We start from the raw sequence: 18,875 nt of genomic DNA on the forward strand, positions 1-18,875 counted from the left end.
TAAAAGTACGACAGGAAAACTTCTTTGTCAAAAATTTTTAAAACCGGTGACGAAATTACAAGTAAGTGGTGATTAAGTACTGCCTGGATGCTGGCTGCATGGGAAGATAAGAAATTTCTTTATCGGGAGCGCCCTTCTGATTCAAAGTTGACCTTTGAGCAAACAGATGAGATATGCTCTATGAAAAGCAAAGTATGGTATATCTAACTATTCATATTATCGGCTAAAGTGCGTTAACGATCTCTGACAGCGAGATCTATTCACTGTGATCTGCGTCACGTCCCATTGACGGGGGAAGTTGTAGGATGATGGATGGCTAAAATGGCGCGAAACGTCGTTGAAAAATTCCAGGGAAGGAGCATTGTGTGCTATCGCTTGTAACGTACATTTCACGATATCCAAATGAAATTCCGTAGAACGCTGTACTCGACGTACGGAAACGTCTAGTTAGAACGAGAAAGAAGAACCAAGATAAAATTAAAATTGTGGTGAAGAAAATTCGAAATACTGTCCATTTATTACCGGTATTAATAAATCCCGGTGATGTTTTAAATTTGACGTTACATGTAGAAGCATTACTAGAAACGTTTTGTTGAAAGCATGACCCATGCGCACCACCAGAACTTGTTGAGAGCCTTTGTCGCAACTTTTTATTTCGTGTCTGTGATGGTTTTTTTTTCAGAGAAAAAAGTTGTATTCACAAACTGAGTCAGCCGTAAAGCTGGGGAAGATACAGGCAAAACGACACGACGAAACATTTTGTAAACAACATTCTGACAAATCCTCGCATTAACAATATCAAACGGCTTAATCTGCGATACAAATTCAAAACTGATAAATCTTGTTGACAAGCGAAAACTTCTGACGCCAGTTACTGCGGCCTTCTTTGGGCTAACTAATCATAACGTGTGACGGACTCGTTGAGTGCCTTTATTTATGAATGCTTTTATTTCACCAGATCCCAATAAATGAGGGTTGAAAGTATTTACTATGCATAAAAATCACAAGATACGTTAATTACTGTCGAGATGATAAAGTAAGATAACACTTTATCTGATGGTGGATCATGACGGTGGGCGAAAAGGACTGTTTACAGCTAGCAACCGCTCTTTGATATCAAATCGTAGAAATCTTTATTGTAGTTATGCGCCTCGAGAGTGAAAGACTTTAACTTTTGCTCAAACTTTCCTCAAGGAATCTTTTCTTTCAAAATCATGAATAAAAATCAGGGGTAACCTTGCAAATTTTGGTACTAGAGCAACAAATAACCCAATATTTACCGATATTTCAAATTAAAAATGGCCGCCATCCCTGTGTTAACTGTATAGATAAGAATAAAATTGTCGATTTCCGAAAACCTTGGCAGGTGAAAACTTTTCTTACACCAAGAGCTTTAAAATGAACCCCCACAAGTGGTAGATCTGGAAAAATTGTAAAATTTCGAAAGTCCGAATATCTGTCCTCGAGGCGCGTTCTACCTTAAGATTCTTCAGCGCATTTGCATATCATGATAAACGGATTCATCATCAGAGACAAGACTACGTCAACGTCAAGAATAGTTGAAGTCAAGACTAACTATTCATTGAAGTTGTCACCGGTACAGTCAAAGTGTATTCATTATTTCTAAAATGGATTTTTCCCTCTTTTTTCAATTTCTTGTCGGCCCGGGGAGTAATATCCTTGATCGATCCGGGCGACATGCTCGTGTCAGTCCTGTCGAGCTCGCTTATGAATAATCAACGACAATGCCGTTGGTGGTGCGGTATAAGGTGACACGTCTGCAGGGACTGGTGTAGTAACAGCAATGGTGTTACTGTGTGGATTTGAACTTTCAATTCCGGCTTTTCGTTTCCCGACTTAGTGACATATTTACATCAGGTAATAGACTTGGGCTTACAAACTGGGATTTGACACCTTGTTTAGAGTAATGTCTTTGCACAGAAAACGGGAAATAGGAATCAAAATACTCAATATTCATGATGCAATGTCTTAAACAAAACCATGTATCAAAACAAGATTGTTTAAACAACATGCATAAAATTCCATTCCTTTCAAGCGTCACGTCAAAAAATACTGTTTGTTATTATCAACCGAGGACAAAGTAAGTGAGAAAGGTTAGACACTAGATGGACTAAATGAGCTGTTAGATTTTAAATGTTATAGTCGCCTATCCGTTGATGCTCGAGTTCTAATATAGAGTGGGAATACATTAGCATGTACTGAAGAAGTGGAGGTATGTACGTGAAGTGCATAGTTAGGGGTATGACGCTACTCATCTATAACCATGTTGACTTCATCCTTGATTTCAGACGATGTCCGCTAACATTTTTTCGTTGTTTGCTAATCAACTTGGTTTAGTTGGCATTGATGCAGTAAATGGTCTAAAAGCTCAAGTTTGCACTTACTACAAGCGCACTTGTGGTTTGTGCTATTTTTATCCGAGTGCTGTGGCAAAACAGAGAATCGAAATTAGGGAAATCAAAAAAAATTTGAAAGGTTAGATCAATAGATTTCTTAACGGTACCCCCATTTATCAAATCTCCAGAAAGCGAAAACTGTGTTTAAAACCCTGATCTGTCATGATCACTAAGTCCATAAATAATGAACGTACCCACCTGCAACTCGATAGCAAGGAACTGAACATCTAGGCTTTGCTGAAACGAGTACTTATGTCGAGCGATTTCCATATATTTACATAAACGATTCCAAGACCTGACTTCACTTAGATAGTACGTTGGCTCTCGTTTTAAAGAAAATTACAAAATGGCAGAGAGTCTAAATTTTATTTTCCTCCAGTTGTGATAAATGTGAAAATTAAAATGTTACAAAATATGGGCTTCTACGGAGACAAGCAAGACAGCCGAAAACATCAAAGGTGCATCATCTATGTATGATGGGGGCCAGCCTTGTCCGTTTTAAGCACTGTTTATATGGAAAACCTGTCAACTTGCAAGCTTTCCTTTGCCTTGAGTCCGCAATGGTCATGAAATCATCACTACCAGCGCTCGGAGTTTCCCCTTACTAAATTATAAACAAGAAATGTCCTCTTATCTTGACGAGGGCAGTATCTCTACCACAAAACGTTGCCGGGTTCAATGATTTAGTAATAGGTATGTGGATTATCGCCAGTACTTTGCTCAGGTACTTAAGAACTGTATAATACTAATGAACGATTGAATACGGTGTAAACGATTCTTGATAACACTTCTTTCTGCTCAGTAGTGTACTTCCACACGATTAGAAATTTTACGAATCCGCGAGTTATTCTACTCTTGCTGCTGTATCACCCTTAATGATCCGTGTTTGTCTGTCTGTCTGTCAGTCTGTCTGTCTGTCTGTCTCTCTGTCTGTCTCGGCCTCTGTCTGTCTATCGGTCTCTGTCTCTGTCTCTCTGTCTGTCTGTCACACTGCCTGCCTCTCTCTCTCTCTCTCTCTCTCTCTCTCTCTCTCTCTCTCTCTCTCTCTCTCTCTCTCTCTCTCTCTCTCTCTCTCCTCTCTCTCTCTCTCTCTCTCTCTCTCTCTCTCTCTCTCTCTCTCTCGTGTGCTAGGTTGTCTCCTCATGCTAAGAATCACTTTTGTCAGATCGCATATGAAGTATACGAGGATTGCATGATTATGGGGTTGAAAAAGTAATTCTGCCCAATAACAAGATATTCACTTCAAACGAATAACCAGTGATCGATATCAAAGGCCAGCCAGGTTTTCAATTTGGTAAACTTTACAAGCAGTTGCCCTCAGTACTTAATATGAAACGAGTGCCCGACAAGAAACAGTTTTCCCTGACAATTGTCAACAGAAAATCGATAAGTTTCTGTGATAGAATATTTGATGCTTGTTTGACGCAGAAACTATGGATAGATTCAATTCTGATTGGTGGATTATTTTGTCAAATTATGAAATTCGTACCATGCAGCATCTCTTTCTGTCGGTAATTTGCCCGAGTCAGCTGGAGACGTTCGATGTTGGGAATAATTCCACGCAGAAAATTGTTACTGAAATGTTTGTCTCAAGCAACGCTGGAGATACGATCACTGTGCGTAGCAAACGATCATTATCCCAATATTGCCGAAGAGCGACAAGAATTAGTTGTTTCCGCCGGCAGTGAGTCGTGGATACCGAATTAGCCAACCATTTTTTGTCGCTATACCCGAATTTCTTCGAAAAGTGCAGGAAAGTGGATCTCATTGTCAAAGTATTGTTAAATACCTTCTTTATCAAATCATCGCCTTCCTACACGGACCCGTAATTGGGAGAAAAGCCGACTGGCCTGTAGTTTCACGTTTATCAATTTGAATTCGTTGATTTAGAGTAAGCTACCAGAGCCAAAGCGGTCATTGCCTTGATTCAACAACATAGGTTGAAAAAACGTACAATTTTAATCGTGACACCCTCATTATGAGCGTGGAACTAATTGATGACTTCCACCGCAGCGTTGAGAATGGTGCGCAACGGTTTTACCCTGTGGGTGCGATTCACCGTACACGCTGGTTCATTCACAGAACCAGTATTTGCCTAACGCAATCATGACAATGGTATATATTCAACTCATAGTTTGCATGTTTGCGTTCGCAGAGCCCGATTCGTAAGTAAACCTCCAATAATTGGCCACCTTGCACGATCTTTATCGCGTCAAAAGCTGGCTTCTAAAACGTTTTTAAACTTTAAAATCGGCAGCTGCGTACTCCGAGATTCAATGTGTACTTCTGGAAATTCAAAAGAACGTTGGCATTCGACTTTGTCGGGGGAGGGGGTGCTGAATTGAGACGGTGTCCGAGTGACTATGACATGACGCAAATTCCACGGCCAAACAGTCTAATTATGACGTTCAAGAAACGGATTGTGTCACCTAGATTGCTGACGCAAGCGCGTTGGCGCTACGACATTCCGCAAAGTTCTATTTTCGGCGACCATCGAAAGATTGAACGCGAGAATTGTTCTTGCAGCGAGATGTTTTTCTGCTGATTGGCACTGTAAATTAAACCTGCCTTGTATAATTACGTATGAGTCCGGATGTCCAGTAATTAGTTAACACTGCCCGTTATGTAACCGGTGTTAACATTTAATGAATCACTATCCAATGTCAATAAAGATGATAATTTTTTTTCGGAAATAATGTGTTTGACACCTCAAATGGGAGTGTCACGTCTGTTGAAGCAAACTGATTCAGAGAACGGGAAGACGACAGCCTGACGCTATGCTATCCCGCCATGCAATAGCCTGTTCGCGATACAAGCAGCGCTTTAGCCTACTCAAACTGTGTTTTTTTAAAGAAACTACTTGCTAAAAGATATACCATATCTAAGACAAAATCGCAAGCAATATCTCAAGTTTAATAACCGAGAACTGACATGTAACAAATATCTTGCAGTTGCCTTACCAATAACTGTGAATCGAAAAGAATAGCCGTTGTCTTCTCATGATATTCATACACCTGGACAAAACCACACCTAATAACCGTGACGAAGATCACCTTAAAAAGATTTGCCTATATTTGGAACTTTGGTCACGCATCACGTGCTCGCTCTCTGCCAATACTAGTACTAAATTTGTATTTTTTTTTCGATTCTGTATGCTTCTATTCGAAGACAAGAGCACTAACGTATAACGCAATCTCATGATTTGCTGGTTCAAGTTTCATCCTGGTGTGTCACCATGACGACAGAGTTCACATTGACAACGAGATAGCAAGATTTTGTGGCACGCGAAAACGGCGCGCAAGTTCCTATTTGAAGAAGTACGCCACTCCGTACAACAGGATTGTTCATTCTCACGGTAACAAAGTTTCTGTTACCGATGGTTTGGGAATTGTTGCAGTCACACTAATAATTGATGGGTCACCCGTAACTGTTCCACAACCATAAAATTAGAGCTCTCTCGTTTGTTGTAGCTTCAAGACACCCGTTCGTAAAATTGCATCACATTTTTTTTACCTTTTACTTTCAACTCCAAAACTTAGTAGCACTGAAATATTGGAGTCTCGGAATAGAGCCGCCCCTCCCTCTACCCCTCCCCACCGTTAGAATCGCCACACTACGTCATTAGTTCAGGGTGTTTCGTCAAGTTAAACTGGAGGAAAGAAACGATGCACGAGTCTGAAAAATAGTCCGGCTTTTATTTTTGTCAAATACAAGCGCATCGATGAGATACAGCGTGATTCAAGAAATACACGCGTATAATCTGATATCTGTTTTCATGAAATCAGCTCTCAAGGCGAATGAGTGCGCAAAGCGAATAACTCGCCGCACTCAATATTTACGAATCTACTGATTGATTGTACAGATATTTTTAAGTCGGTGAAAATTGATATCTAGGGCTCTGAATATATAATATTTCAATTTGTTTAATAAAATGGCTTCGAGCGAAAATCCCCCCGCGCGGACCTCGCACTACTGATGCGATTTATTGTTGTTACATTCTATCATTGGAATTTGGGAGATTTTCTTCAGATGGGTCATGTTACGGTTCTTGGAATTCGATAGCGTGCAGCCAGACAATAAGCGTATGCAGAACACAAAAGGTGAATTTAAAACATGTTCTCGCGCTCTGATCTGCCCCGCGAGATTGGAGGTATCGTGTGACGTAGATGTGACGTGACGTGGCATACCGAGGCATATACCAGACGAGCCAAAACAACGGAAGTTGAAGTAAGAGGAGTCTGTCAGGCACAAACTCAAGTCGAGTTGTGTCGTCACATTCAAGTGGCGCCAAAAGTGAATAGTTTAACGGTTACAAATCACGTAGACAAGTTCTTTGACTTCATCAAAACTATCAATTTAGTTATCCAAATAAAATCACTCTGAACGCCAACGTGCAAACATTGCAACTGCTCTTCTAGGTTTCAAAGAAATCGGCTGCCCGCGTCATCACATCTCCCATGAAAGCTATGGGGGACCGAGAATCAGCGTGTGCTTTTACCCAAACAGCGAGAAGCTATATTTTGAGTTTAATGTCGCCGTATTTAACATTTAATAAAAGTGAATTATTGACGACTCCTGTAAGACTGAATTTTCAGTTATCTTTCCCCGTTTCTTGTCTCTGATTTCGACACAAATGTTTTGTTTTCTCACGTTTAAAAGGTTACAGCAGCTGTAACTAAACACTTTGATTTGATCAAAGACAGTTAACGAGTCTGAAACAATCAAAGCTAATCTAGCGTTAAAGCTCCTCGCTGCATGACGACTTCTTTGGATTTTACTTCTGCCATACCACCACAAGTCACCTCCTGGGCTAAAAAGAACGATTTTCTCTACCTACTGCTTGTTATCTCTCCTTCTTAAGGTCTCAAAGCTCGAATTCTTATCCTCTTAGGAAGCTACAAAGCCAAGCACTGTCGCCTAATGTCTATGTTCGTGTGGTGGACGTCTGATTGCATGGCAAAAAAGTATCTCGTGAGGGCGCAAATCTCAGCCTGGCCTTGAGGCGAATCACATCCTTCAGCGATTTTCAGTAAATACAGAGATAATATTTGTGAATGCGATAACAATAACACCGGGACAGAACTAGACTTTAGGCAGGGCTTAAATACGGAGCAATCCGGCTTTTCAAAATCACCATAGCTCTCGAAGCCGGACCTGTCCGATTAAAGACTCCGTTAACGCCGCGAGCTATGCACAGCAGACAGAAAATGGATGCCAGTTACCGTCTGATCGCTTTTTCCTCGAGTGTCATGCGTCAGCTTGAGCCATTGCCTGAACCTCAATAGATATACCAGACCGACATTCCACATCTGGCAAGTATTGAGCGTTTGAATGACACACCAACTTTTTTTCGACCGAATACGAAATGAATTTCATAATTTATTAAATTTCAAAGAACAGTGACAATGGAAACTTGCTGCATTTTCAACATTCGTTGGAAAGCCGTGGTTTTGCGAGTCTTTCACTCTACACGGTCACCAACTTCTCGAAAATGCTAGTGCTCTAGTTGCACACACAAAGAGATGTCGTCTTTTGAATACGTGCACAAAACCTTGCTGTAATTTTGAAATATTTCACAATGAGGTTTTCTCAAAGCCCAGTCAGCAATACTTGGAACACTGCGAGAAAAGGACAAAACTAAGGTGTCGACCTTGATCGCAAATCACACCACCATAATTTCAAGCCCTAGGGAACAGACATAATAGAAAGCATTTCCTTGTGATTTACCTACATGCGTGACACATCGTAAAATTATAGCGCGGTCCACTCTCTTCAACCCGGGCCCGTCTGTTTGATAATCTTATGAGATTTATCAATTCATTAATACGGTGATTTCATGACTGGAGCAAAATTTGACTCGACAACAATGAGTGTGCAAATTTTTACACATAATTATACCGTCGTTGACAAGTTTAATATCGTTGGGCCTTGTACGGAGTTGAACGAGAAAGTGAAGCTGCCAAATTTGAACAAAACGACTGAAAGATACATGTAATGTTACAGTTACAGTTCCTTTAGATCGCTAACATCTTTGCAAGCGTTCTTTCTTTACGTAGGGCAAGTATAATAGTTGTAGCTATAGATTTTCCCTTCCGTTTTGCAAATCAAACATGTGACCTCAAGGATTTTCAAGTTGTAATTGAAGGAAAAATGTGTAGCGTACATGAATCGACAGTGCAACATTATCGGAGATCACTACTTTTGGAGAAATACAAAGATTAGCGATATTGCATTGAGCTTCAACTATGATCGCTGTGACCCGTGAGTGGCAGCTCCGCGGAGTGTTCGCGCGCCGTCATCGGAGACAGCTGGGTCCGTAACGACGAGAAAAGAATTAACGGATAAACATCTGTAGGAAGAAAAAGACGTCGTTACTTCGGAATGAGTTATCCAACTTTTGGGTTTTTAAAAATTATTCGTATAATGTTACTTATACATTTGATAGGACCAACACCGCAATTCTTTTTAAACTCATGTGTCAGTCTGCGCAATGCGTTTTAAAATGTATAATCAACTATGAATTGCTCAGACAGACACGGTGAGCAAGAAAAGTTGATTTTTCGGTCGAAAAATGATTTTGTTTACAAGATGGATTTGGCATTAGTTTATTTTCCACTCTCGTAATAACATTTGATTAGTGCTGACATGAGGAATCGAAAAGTTCCGAAAGGTAACGACAGCTGACGAAAGATGCTAGGATGGAATGTCGAGCTCACCATCAGTTCACTGATTTGAATAAGTGTAAGGTACCTTTAAACGTCATATATTTTGCTGACTTTTACTCGAGGCTCGCCGTTCTGCAAATGACAATGGTAAACAGGAGCTCAGAGGAGAAATAACCGAGAAAAGTCATAAAGTAGCCCATTTCTGCAAATGTACATCAAAACTTAGACGACAGACGACATTATCCATTGATGGAAAAAATTAAATCCCCAACGCTCGTTCTGTTTTCCTCGGGGGCAAGCCATAGTATGCTGTTGGACGTCACTACACGCACGTCAATGTGACCACAAAATGCCGATTGACGTTGAGAATTGGCTAAAATCGACGTTTTTATGCCGCTTCGAAAACAGCACCTATAATTTAAGCAATTTTGTAAACGATGTGTATGTTTTACTGTCTCGTGCGTACTTTTGGGAGCCATTGCTGGCGGTGTTCGGTTTGAGAGCCGCGGGACTGGCGTGATAATTCGGCAATTTATTGGTAACTTTAACCCGACAACACCGAAAACGTAATTTACGCTTTACGTGAAATACCCTAGGGCAACACGCGATATATAGTCGTCCGTGTGGATTTATCGAGATTATGTTTGACTTGCAATATTCCATAACTTACATTGGCGGTTATTCATACGTAAAGTGTAATAAGAATCCGTCAAATATTCGTATTGAAAAATGTATGAGGTCCACTTAGCAAATCAGGGCTCCTAAATCCACTGGTGAAAAGTGTCCTTAGTGCTAATGTTTGAAATCCCGGGTGACTAAACCATACGTGTGCCTTAATAGGCGGCAATATAAGAGCGGACAAATTGGTTGAATTTCACATCTGTATGCGCACGTGTCGAATAATATGATCCCCTGAAGGAAACGGGTACAAAGAATTGTTGAGTGGCTGTGACCGTTTTGTGTAATGTACGATAAAATAATTACATGCGCGCTCTCTAACGAGTAACTCTTCGAGACAGTGTGTCGCGGAGCATGATGGGAACGTCAAAATTTTGTCGTCAAGTCGAAAATGCCCGAAGCGTTATTAATTAAATTTTCTTTCACGTCATTGAACTACGCCTGTGTGGTCTAATAATGCACTTGATTATTTCTTGTTCATGTAATTAAGGCGGGATACCAACATCGGCACTTGAACTCTGACCTATGGAATTGCTGGACGCGAGTTTTCATTTGCGTCTCCTTCTCTTAACCAGATTGATAATCGCACATGTTTTGAAAACTTCGGTTTTCATTTCAAGAAAGAAAAGCCACTTGAAGTCGTTTCAATGTATGAAACCCCGAAATTATATAAGTTCTAATGCTTTTGTTTCTATTAAATGCACGAGGTGTGCATATTTTTCACACAGTCAAGTCTGTTTATCTTCATAACATCCGAGTAGTTTTTTCAAAAGTATCTGTGCAGGACCGACTACTCTTTTTAAGTTCGAATAAATTCTATGGGTTTTGAAAGCTCACAATATTCTTCAGTCAGTAGAATACAGAGGAGAATCTTCACAAAATGTTTGTTAAGTCACAGCATCGGCAGACGTATTCAAAATTAATGTTTGTCGGCGAAAGTATATTGAGCCATGATACTTTATTAAACACCGATCCCTTATTTAGAGCAAAGGCGATGATATGTCGGTTGGCACTTAGTCAAAGGCGGAAGTCGGAAGAGACATATGCATTATATTTAACACGTCTCACGACATCCGTTAACTTGATCACTTCTTACCGTACTTAACGGAAACTTATTCACTGTGAAAACACATAATCTAGTCATATCGTCATTTCGTTTTGAAATACGAGTAATGGCATTCCAAACTGCCTTGTTTTCTGTTCACGCAGATAGTGAGATCTCGTTGAACATGTAAAACAATCTACAGCACGATTAATTCAACACATTCCGTAAATAGCTTTCAGACTCCTCCTGCACCCCTATACAAACTCAAAATATGTCAGATTATCTCAGAAACAAAGACAACGCGCGCTCATATGAATTTTACGTTACTTTTTATGGTGTATTCGAGATTGCATCATTAATTCTCTTCGCGAATGCACGCTTTCATATGCAAAACCGCCGCCATCAGTAATTTCATCCAATCCGTCGAACACAAAGCCCTGCGCTCGTTCATTCTCGTCTTCCGTGAATCTACTTTCGCTGGTTTTACTCTTGATGCAAAACTAGTTTCTGCAGACAATGCGTCCTTCCTACTTACTTTTAATCCTGAATTCATATGAATCAAAAATTGGAAACATTATCCCAGTTTAGAGCTGGTAGTTTCGACACTTTCAATGGACTCTCCTATTTACTCATGTAATACACGAAGACCCATTGATTTACGCCTTGTATTCATGTACAAAGCAAAGCAAAATCAAAGCAATGTCGGTTCAACTTGATCTATTTCATAGCATCAACTTCGAGTCTTTAAATTTCCATGCTTAGAAGTGACCAGTCCGCAAATATTGTAGGTAATCCCGACCCATAAGGTCGTCCATCTGAATCAAACCGCACGTCAAAGCCGAATGTCCTTAAACCAATGTTCATGCCATCTGTTTGCCTGTCTCAATTGTTATGGTAGCCTGTACTCGTTAACTTTTCAGTCACTAACTTCCTTATGGCTGCCGGGCAAGTTAGTCACTGGATATGTACATTAACTCAATTATCAATCATTAACAATTCTACCATGCCGTAACCCGAACCATGACCCATCTTTATCCCAAGGCAGGGACCTATCCATTTGCCGTCGACGACTCCATTTATCAACTATCAAATTCAATGATGAAATATTGCATACTTCTTTATTGATTTGTCCCCCTACCAAACCATAATTGGAACCAATCAATTATCCTACACCCTAACACTCTCCTATACCAACTTGAGATACCCGTTTTCACCCACCCTATCAATATCCAGTCGAGTCAAGATGTCGAGCTAATGTTATAAACACTACATCATTAGTAATCTATCTGCCTACCTACCTAATTACCTATGTACCAACCTACTTACCTACCTGCCTACATGCCTACATACATACATGCCTACATACATACCAGACAGATAATACCTTTTTCAATCCCGTAACTTGCCGTCCAATGAACCGATATGCCATCTTCCGATCCAGTTAGATGCCATTCAGGCAGGCCATCTGTCCATCTTCCAACCCAATCACATGCCATCCGCAAAACCCACCAGCCAATTTTTAAAACTTTTCACACGCCTGTCAAACAACCCATCTGAATTCCCTCAAACCCGATCCCATAACAAAGTGACCCACGTTTCCACCTTTCAACTCTATCTTTCACGTATCAAGGCGCCTATCATTCAAACAATCAACCCTGTGGCTTGCCCATCAAGAAATCCTGTTCACCGGTCTTTTCCAGTCCTATCATATGAGTTTCTACACCTATCTACCAAGCTTTACACCAAACCAAGCACCATTCGGTCACCTACAGTCACCCAAAAACTTTTCTACAGCATCCATTATACATTGAACAGCCTGTAAAGCTACAGTTGTATGCATCATTCTACTAGTATCCAGTCAAACATTCTTGGGCCATACTTTTAGCCTAGCCACTAAATCCCTGCTACTGAATACAAACCTTTCAAACTCGCAATGTACTGCGCTGTGGGTCTTAGCAGTATATATCTTTCATTAATATCACGTAATAATTTATCGAATATTGATTTCAAGAACGCGTTTCCATTCATGCTATGCTTTCTCATATTCACTACCCACTCGGCAAGGCACTCCTACTATTAATATCAACCCACTGTCCGGTTCACCTACCCTTTGCCCGAACATTTACTCATGTACTCGCTGAAGTTCTCCGCCTCATTTGGAAAACATGAACTGTCTCATCTCCACTGTGACTGCAAGTCAAAGTACCGTTACATATGTATATATACCGACGATTTACCGATGGCTTTCAGGTGAAACATCAACCATACTCTCCCGAGTACAGATCCCTTCTCTTCACTGAGTGCCTATGCCTTGTCACATGTGAGTTTTATACCTTCTTTTACCTGCGAGCAATTCCTCTTATTAGGGAGAAGGGGCTTTAGTCACACAAACATCAGTGCAGCCTAACAAGACCTTAATAGCCACAAGCTGCTTGATGATCACGATCAGCCAGCGACGTTAAAAACCTCCCCTGCTTCTAGCATTTCAATATTTTATCGCAAACATTGAAAGGAAGTGTGCAAACATAGCTGTGATCTACCTTTTTAGTGTCGAATTTAGTAATTAGTTGTATATCAGATGAGCTTGGAAAGTGTACGCGTGATGAACACTTCGGCGAGCTTCCATTTTCGTTTGTCACGTACTGATACAAGCCGTACTTCTCTCTCTCTCTCTCTCTCTCTCTCTCTCTCTCTCTCTCTCTCTCTCTCTCTCTCTCTCTCTCTCTCTCTCTCTCTCTCTCTCTCTCTCTCTCTCTCTCTCTCTCTCTCTCTCTCTCTCTCTGAGCGAATGTAAATTCCGAGTTTCTCAAAGCTTTGTTTCGGGAATTCATCGCAAGAACTTTTGATTACCTACTCGGAATGTCTGGCCTCGTTCTGGAGTTGAATCACACTCCTTTCCCGCCTGCGACCAATCTTATGACGTACAACACAGATGTTGACCAATCTTATGACGTACTACACAGATTTTGTCATTCGTAATGCTCAAAGCTGTACCGCGTCTTCCATGACATAATGGTACATTTTGTAACTTTCAGACAAGGCACACGGGGTTTCGAAAAATACAATAGTTAAACCAAAGCGCTCTGTGTCAGTATTCGGGTCTCTCTTCAGCAGCAATTTCTAGCGTTTTCATTTCATCGAACCAGACTCAAATGTTATTAGAGAACATAGCTGCTTTGACAGTTCGGGCTTTCATGCCCAGCATCATTGCCTTTACAATCGATGACAAAAACATTCGCTTTCAGCTGTACCATAACAAAAAACTTTTCGGTTATAACCGTCGTTTTTTCTTAATAGAAAACGACATTCTTTGAGAAATAGTGCGTGTTTGTCAGCATTGATTTTAGTTAAAGATGTGAGCAGAACTCATAAAGCCCAGCGCATCTCCTTTCATATACCTATAACTGCGATAATATATTGATTAAAAATCTATGTAATGCTTCTTGAAAGACACCTCTTGGTTATTTTCCAGAGGGAGCTAATATACCACTCATTCTTTCAAAAAAGCTCATATCTGAGTCCCATGAAAGTTAAATATTGACGTTCGCGACCGGTAATTACTCTTAAATGAGATGGATTAGCTGGGTCTGTCCCAACTCTGCTGTCGTGACACGGGTGTATTTAGTATCAGACACAAAGAAGGAATATTTCAAAGGATTTAATATTGCGCTGACTATAGACAAGGCAACGTATTCTAATTATTTTACATCCATGTAGTGATTAAACATTGGACAGGGTGACCTAAAAAGCTGACAAGAAGCCGCGACTTGAGCGGTTGGGAGGGTTAAATGGGATCCGTCGCTAATGAAGGTTTTAAGGGGTCGGTCAGTGCATGTGCACGTCACAGAAGGTAAAATTGAAAGAGTATGGCCGGTGTACACTTCCTTAAAGTGAAATATCAAACTACAGTCTCTCCATTACCGACGGGCGATTGTGTGTAGGGGGACTGTGATCGAACTGTATTCATTGATTTTGGCGACTCCTAAAACGGTGCGTTTAATTTCTCGTATAGGTCAGTTTTACATGCTACCTTCGTGGCCGCGCACGTTGTCTTTTGTGTGCGCGTACACGTGACATCTTCAGGACGTGCGCGGTCGTGTCTATGGTATCACTCCGCCACTTTAAGGTGTAGGAGCGAAATTGACACATGCAAAAGCAATCCCTAAGTCCTCGAACTCTGGACAGGATACGGTTGAAAAGATCTGATAAAATCCATCAAATGAATAACACGGGAATATGAAAATTCACTTAGCTATTTACAACTTGATATAATGCACGTTACCATAATTATTTTTTGGTCTGATTACTTGATAAAGTACTTCAAGTAACAAGCTTAATGTCATTTGCTTTTTCTCAAAATCAGTTCGAATCTATATAATGTCATAAAATATATTTAATGCATATCACCATAATGTTAAGTTGAATGATTTTCTCATTAGCTTGTTGGTTCAAATAAGTCGATCGCAGAACATAAAACGAAATCCTACTGAAGTAACGAAATCCTACTGAAGTGTCTTCTTGGGCTGCTCTATTCATAACTTGCTTTGTTTGAATGGAAATACCAGACATGCAAAGTGCTGAGATTTTCTCAATAAACTAGAGCAATATACGCTCGTATACGGCCCGAAAGTTGAATTGTACTCGGTCAGGGTAAAATAACTGTTCTGGGAAGATAATCTTTCCGGTGGCTGTTATGAATACCAGTAGTATGCGTTCAGTGATCTGCCACTTATTTTTCTATTTTCTGAGGCAAGTTTATCCGATTTACCATACGATTTAATCACGTGGAAGACAAGCAGATCTTGCTTATTACGCCCAGGGAATAGCAAGAGAATATCGGTTTCCGGAATTCACTGTGAGAGAAAACCGTTATAATTGGCCCAACGGATCATTAATTTATCAGAGGTGCCCGATTGAACCGTTATAAAATGACGGACGATTTCTTCGCGGACCTTTTTAACAACCGTCTCTCTGCGTGATTTTGGATGTTTGCGACTCCAAGCGATTGTCACAAAGTGCCGGTATCGCTGATATGTCGACGAAACCGGTAACTGAATACCTGATCGTTTGAGAGCGTCGATAACTCAATTTTCAGTGTCAGTGACTAAATAAAGTCTGATAAATAAAATTAAATTACCTGAACCGTGTGACGTGCGGTTTTTGTTCTTCCGCGCGAAATTGGTTTGTGAATTTCACGCGCTTTATCGACCAGTCACTGTATCGAATCCGCGGGGGTGTTTGCTATACAAACGAACTAGTACGCAAGCTGGAGAGTGCGCTGCACGAAATTGATGGCGGGAACTTTCAACGTCGATTTTTGAAAAGGTTTGCAATCATCGTATTGACATGGGAAAAATTGCTATTGACGCGGAAGTATTTTAACGTGAATTGGCTTCGGGAATTTGCGCGAAATGCAATTTTCTTTTTTAATAATCTTTTCTTTAGTTGCAGGGCATAAAATTGTAGTACATTTAGTCAGTGGGGTCGGTATATCAAGTTTGCGAGGTCGCGCAAACGTCATGAAATCTGAAGGGTCCCTGACAGTGAGCGAATGTTTCGCGCCTTTTGTCATCGCTCTCGTGATGCTAATGCGCGCTTTGACAGCCGGACAACAATACCCTTGGATATGCGCGCCTCATGATCACAGAAATCAAAGACTCGAGGTAAAATGGCGCGATAATTGCAATCTGCGTTCAGAAGACGTCTCTATTGAAAACGAGAGCCGAGCCAGACACAAGACGCGCAGATTCATTGCGACTAACACAGGCGGCTAAGTTGCATTAGCAAATTACAAACCTCTCGGACATCGCATCCACGGACTCCGAAAAAAAGCCCAAGAAATCTCATAACTTTGTGAAAAGCTGCGCTGTACGTTGTCCCTAGAACTCTGCGTGAAACTGCAATGTCGCAGTCATTATTCCAAGCTTTGTATGAACACAAAAGATATTAAAACCACTCCTCTTCCAGTATCGTGTACATTTATCATACACAGCCGGTTAAGACTAGACTCCGATAGCCTAATTGGCTAGGCCATTCAGCCTTCCCTCGCGAGGAATTTTCCTTGATTATTTTTTCGGAAACAGCAGAAAGAAGATAAAAGAAAGAAATTCTCCATCATCTTTTTACCATCCCTCCACAATGAATACTCTTTTGTGAAAGACATTTTAATGTCGACACTCCACAAGGCAGTAATTTGCTTGAATTTAATACTTATCTTTCAGAGCAGAAAAATAGGAGTCCGCAGAAAGGTATCAGCAAAATTGAATTGGTTTTTATCCTCTTCTATTCTGTTCGCGATTACAGTATCTCGCCAAAGAAATGCTTGCCTCGCCAGTTATTCTCATTTTCTGCGGGATTATGCTGATAGCAACTCGCATCCAAATATTGATAATCGACTGGGTTCTAGTTTCAAAGCATTGCTTTTCGGGGTTTTTTTCACTGCCTCGGCTTGCATATCAAAGATTTTCGACCCTATTCATTCACAGCAATTGAACTGACTCGCATTCTTAAACTCGTATATGTGCCTCAGTGAAAATATTTTGATAGGCCAACCAGGGGGAGGGCGGATGGGCAAGCTCAGAACAGAAAAGCGCGGGTTCTTGCGTAATTGGCGCGCGTGTGTATTGCGATGAAAGCTTTGCACACAGTAAATGTAGTTTGCGTTGAGCTAATCACTCGCACTCCACTGTAATATGGGAAGATAGTGTGAACACGACCCTGGTTATCGTCTCAATTACTTTGGATCACTGCAAAAGGCACATACGTGACAGAGCGTGGCAGGAAATACTGACGATATTTTGATAGAACATATCAATTGAATATAGGTTCAATACCTGTTATAGTTCCATGAAAGCGCGAACACAAACATTCACACACATCGGGGAGTCAATGAACTATATGTGAGAGAATAGATGAACACGACCGTGTTCTAATTCTAGACAACGTACCTGTCAGAGTGGAGCGGTCGTCGTGCGCAATGCCCTCTTATCGCTTTGGTTTCCGTCGGAACTGTGTAAAACTCCAAAAATTCAAAGCCTTCGCAAGAAAATGAAAAGAAAGTTCCGGTTGGTCTACTCTGCTGTCTTGCAATGGGCGAAAAGAGAGAGATCAGTGTCTTATATATTCCTCAGAACGGACAGCGCAGCAGATCTAGCCTCCGAAGAAAATTCAAATATTCAAATAGCGACGAGGGAACAGCCAATCAGGGCTTCGATCCTCCCCCTCACAACCAATCAGAGACGCTGGAAACTTTTTAAGTTCTCTATGGCTGTATACACACATTCTTTTCTCGACTATCGTGCGGCTCCCCCAAGGCGTTGGCCGCCCCTCTGACGTATTCAAAGTCTTTACGAATGCCACTGCAAGTGAGGGAGGTATAAAAACACCATTTCCGCTGTAATAATTGCCGGCGTTTAGCTGATTTGAAGGTTTATCACCAATTGAGTACGCAAGTCTTTAAAACCCTGAAATACTATACGAGCAACGATTCTGCATAAAATACATAATTCGCCCCAACAAATAAAACCGTTAGCGCTAGATGCGAGACCGGTTTCATTTCTGTTTGCCTTTCTTCTAATATTTCAGGGATCGTGACTTCTGGAAGAGGGGAGAATACGAAATCTTCCAGTCGATTCTGAGCATGAATGTGACTCCGTCTCTGACTATTGGTACACTTGCGAGGGATGTCTGTTCAGATATTGGGACGGTTCAAACCACGTGCCAGTTGTGTTTATTAAAATAGCCAGGAGACCTACTTTGAGACATTCTTAAAAAGAAGATGGAACATTATTTCCCGCCAATGTGGAGGTAGTCTCTGGCGCTGTAAAGACCCTTGAAAACAATCCTAACTGAAATCCATGGTGCAATATTTTCGAAGTATCCTTTATTTTGAGGGTTTTTTATGATAACAAAAGAGGGAATACCCGCCGAGCAGAGTCGAAAGACTCAGCAAGCTTGTATGGTTATTTACGAGAGTCTATTCAAAATTCCAAGAGTATGCGGGCTGGTGTCGTCTACACTGGCAGTTCCTCGAATACGACTACGCCAGCCTTCGTGTTGCCAAGGAGACGG

General features: G+C 40.9%; 1 protein-coding gene across 1 annotated transcript in view; it reads right to left on the reverse strand.

The window, feature by feature from the left end:
* The window catches only part of LOC139136693 (uncharacterized), a 46,109-nt gene extending 28,132 nt beyond the window's left edge, over positions 1-17,977 (reverse strand). Inside the window, exon 1 of the mRNA XM_070704481.1 lies at positions 17,753-17,977. The gene's annotated coding sequence lies outside the window, so the exon portion shown is untranslated. The remainder of the gene's footprint in view (positions 1-17,752) is intronic.
* Positions 17,978-18,875: the final 898 nt, after the last annotated feature.

This window comes from Ptychodera flava, chromosome 7, assembly GCF_041260155.1.
Source record: "Ptychodera flava strain L36383 chromosome 7, AS_Pfla_20210202, whole genome shotgun sequence".
NCBI classification, from domain to species: domain Eukaryota; kingdom Metazoa; phylum Hemichordata; class Enteropneusta; family Ptychoderidae; genus Ptychodera; species Ptychodera flava.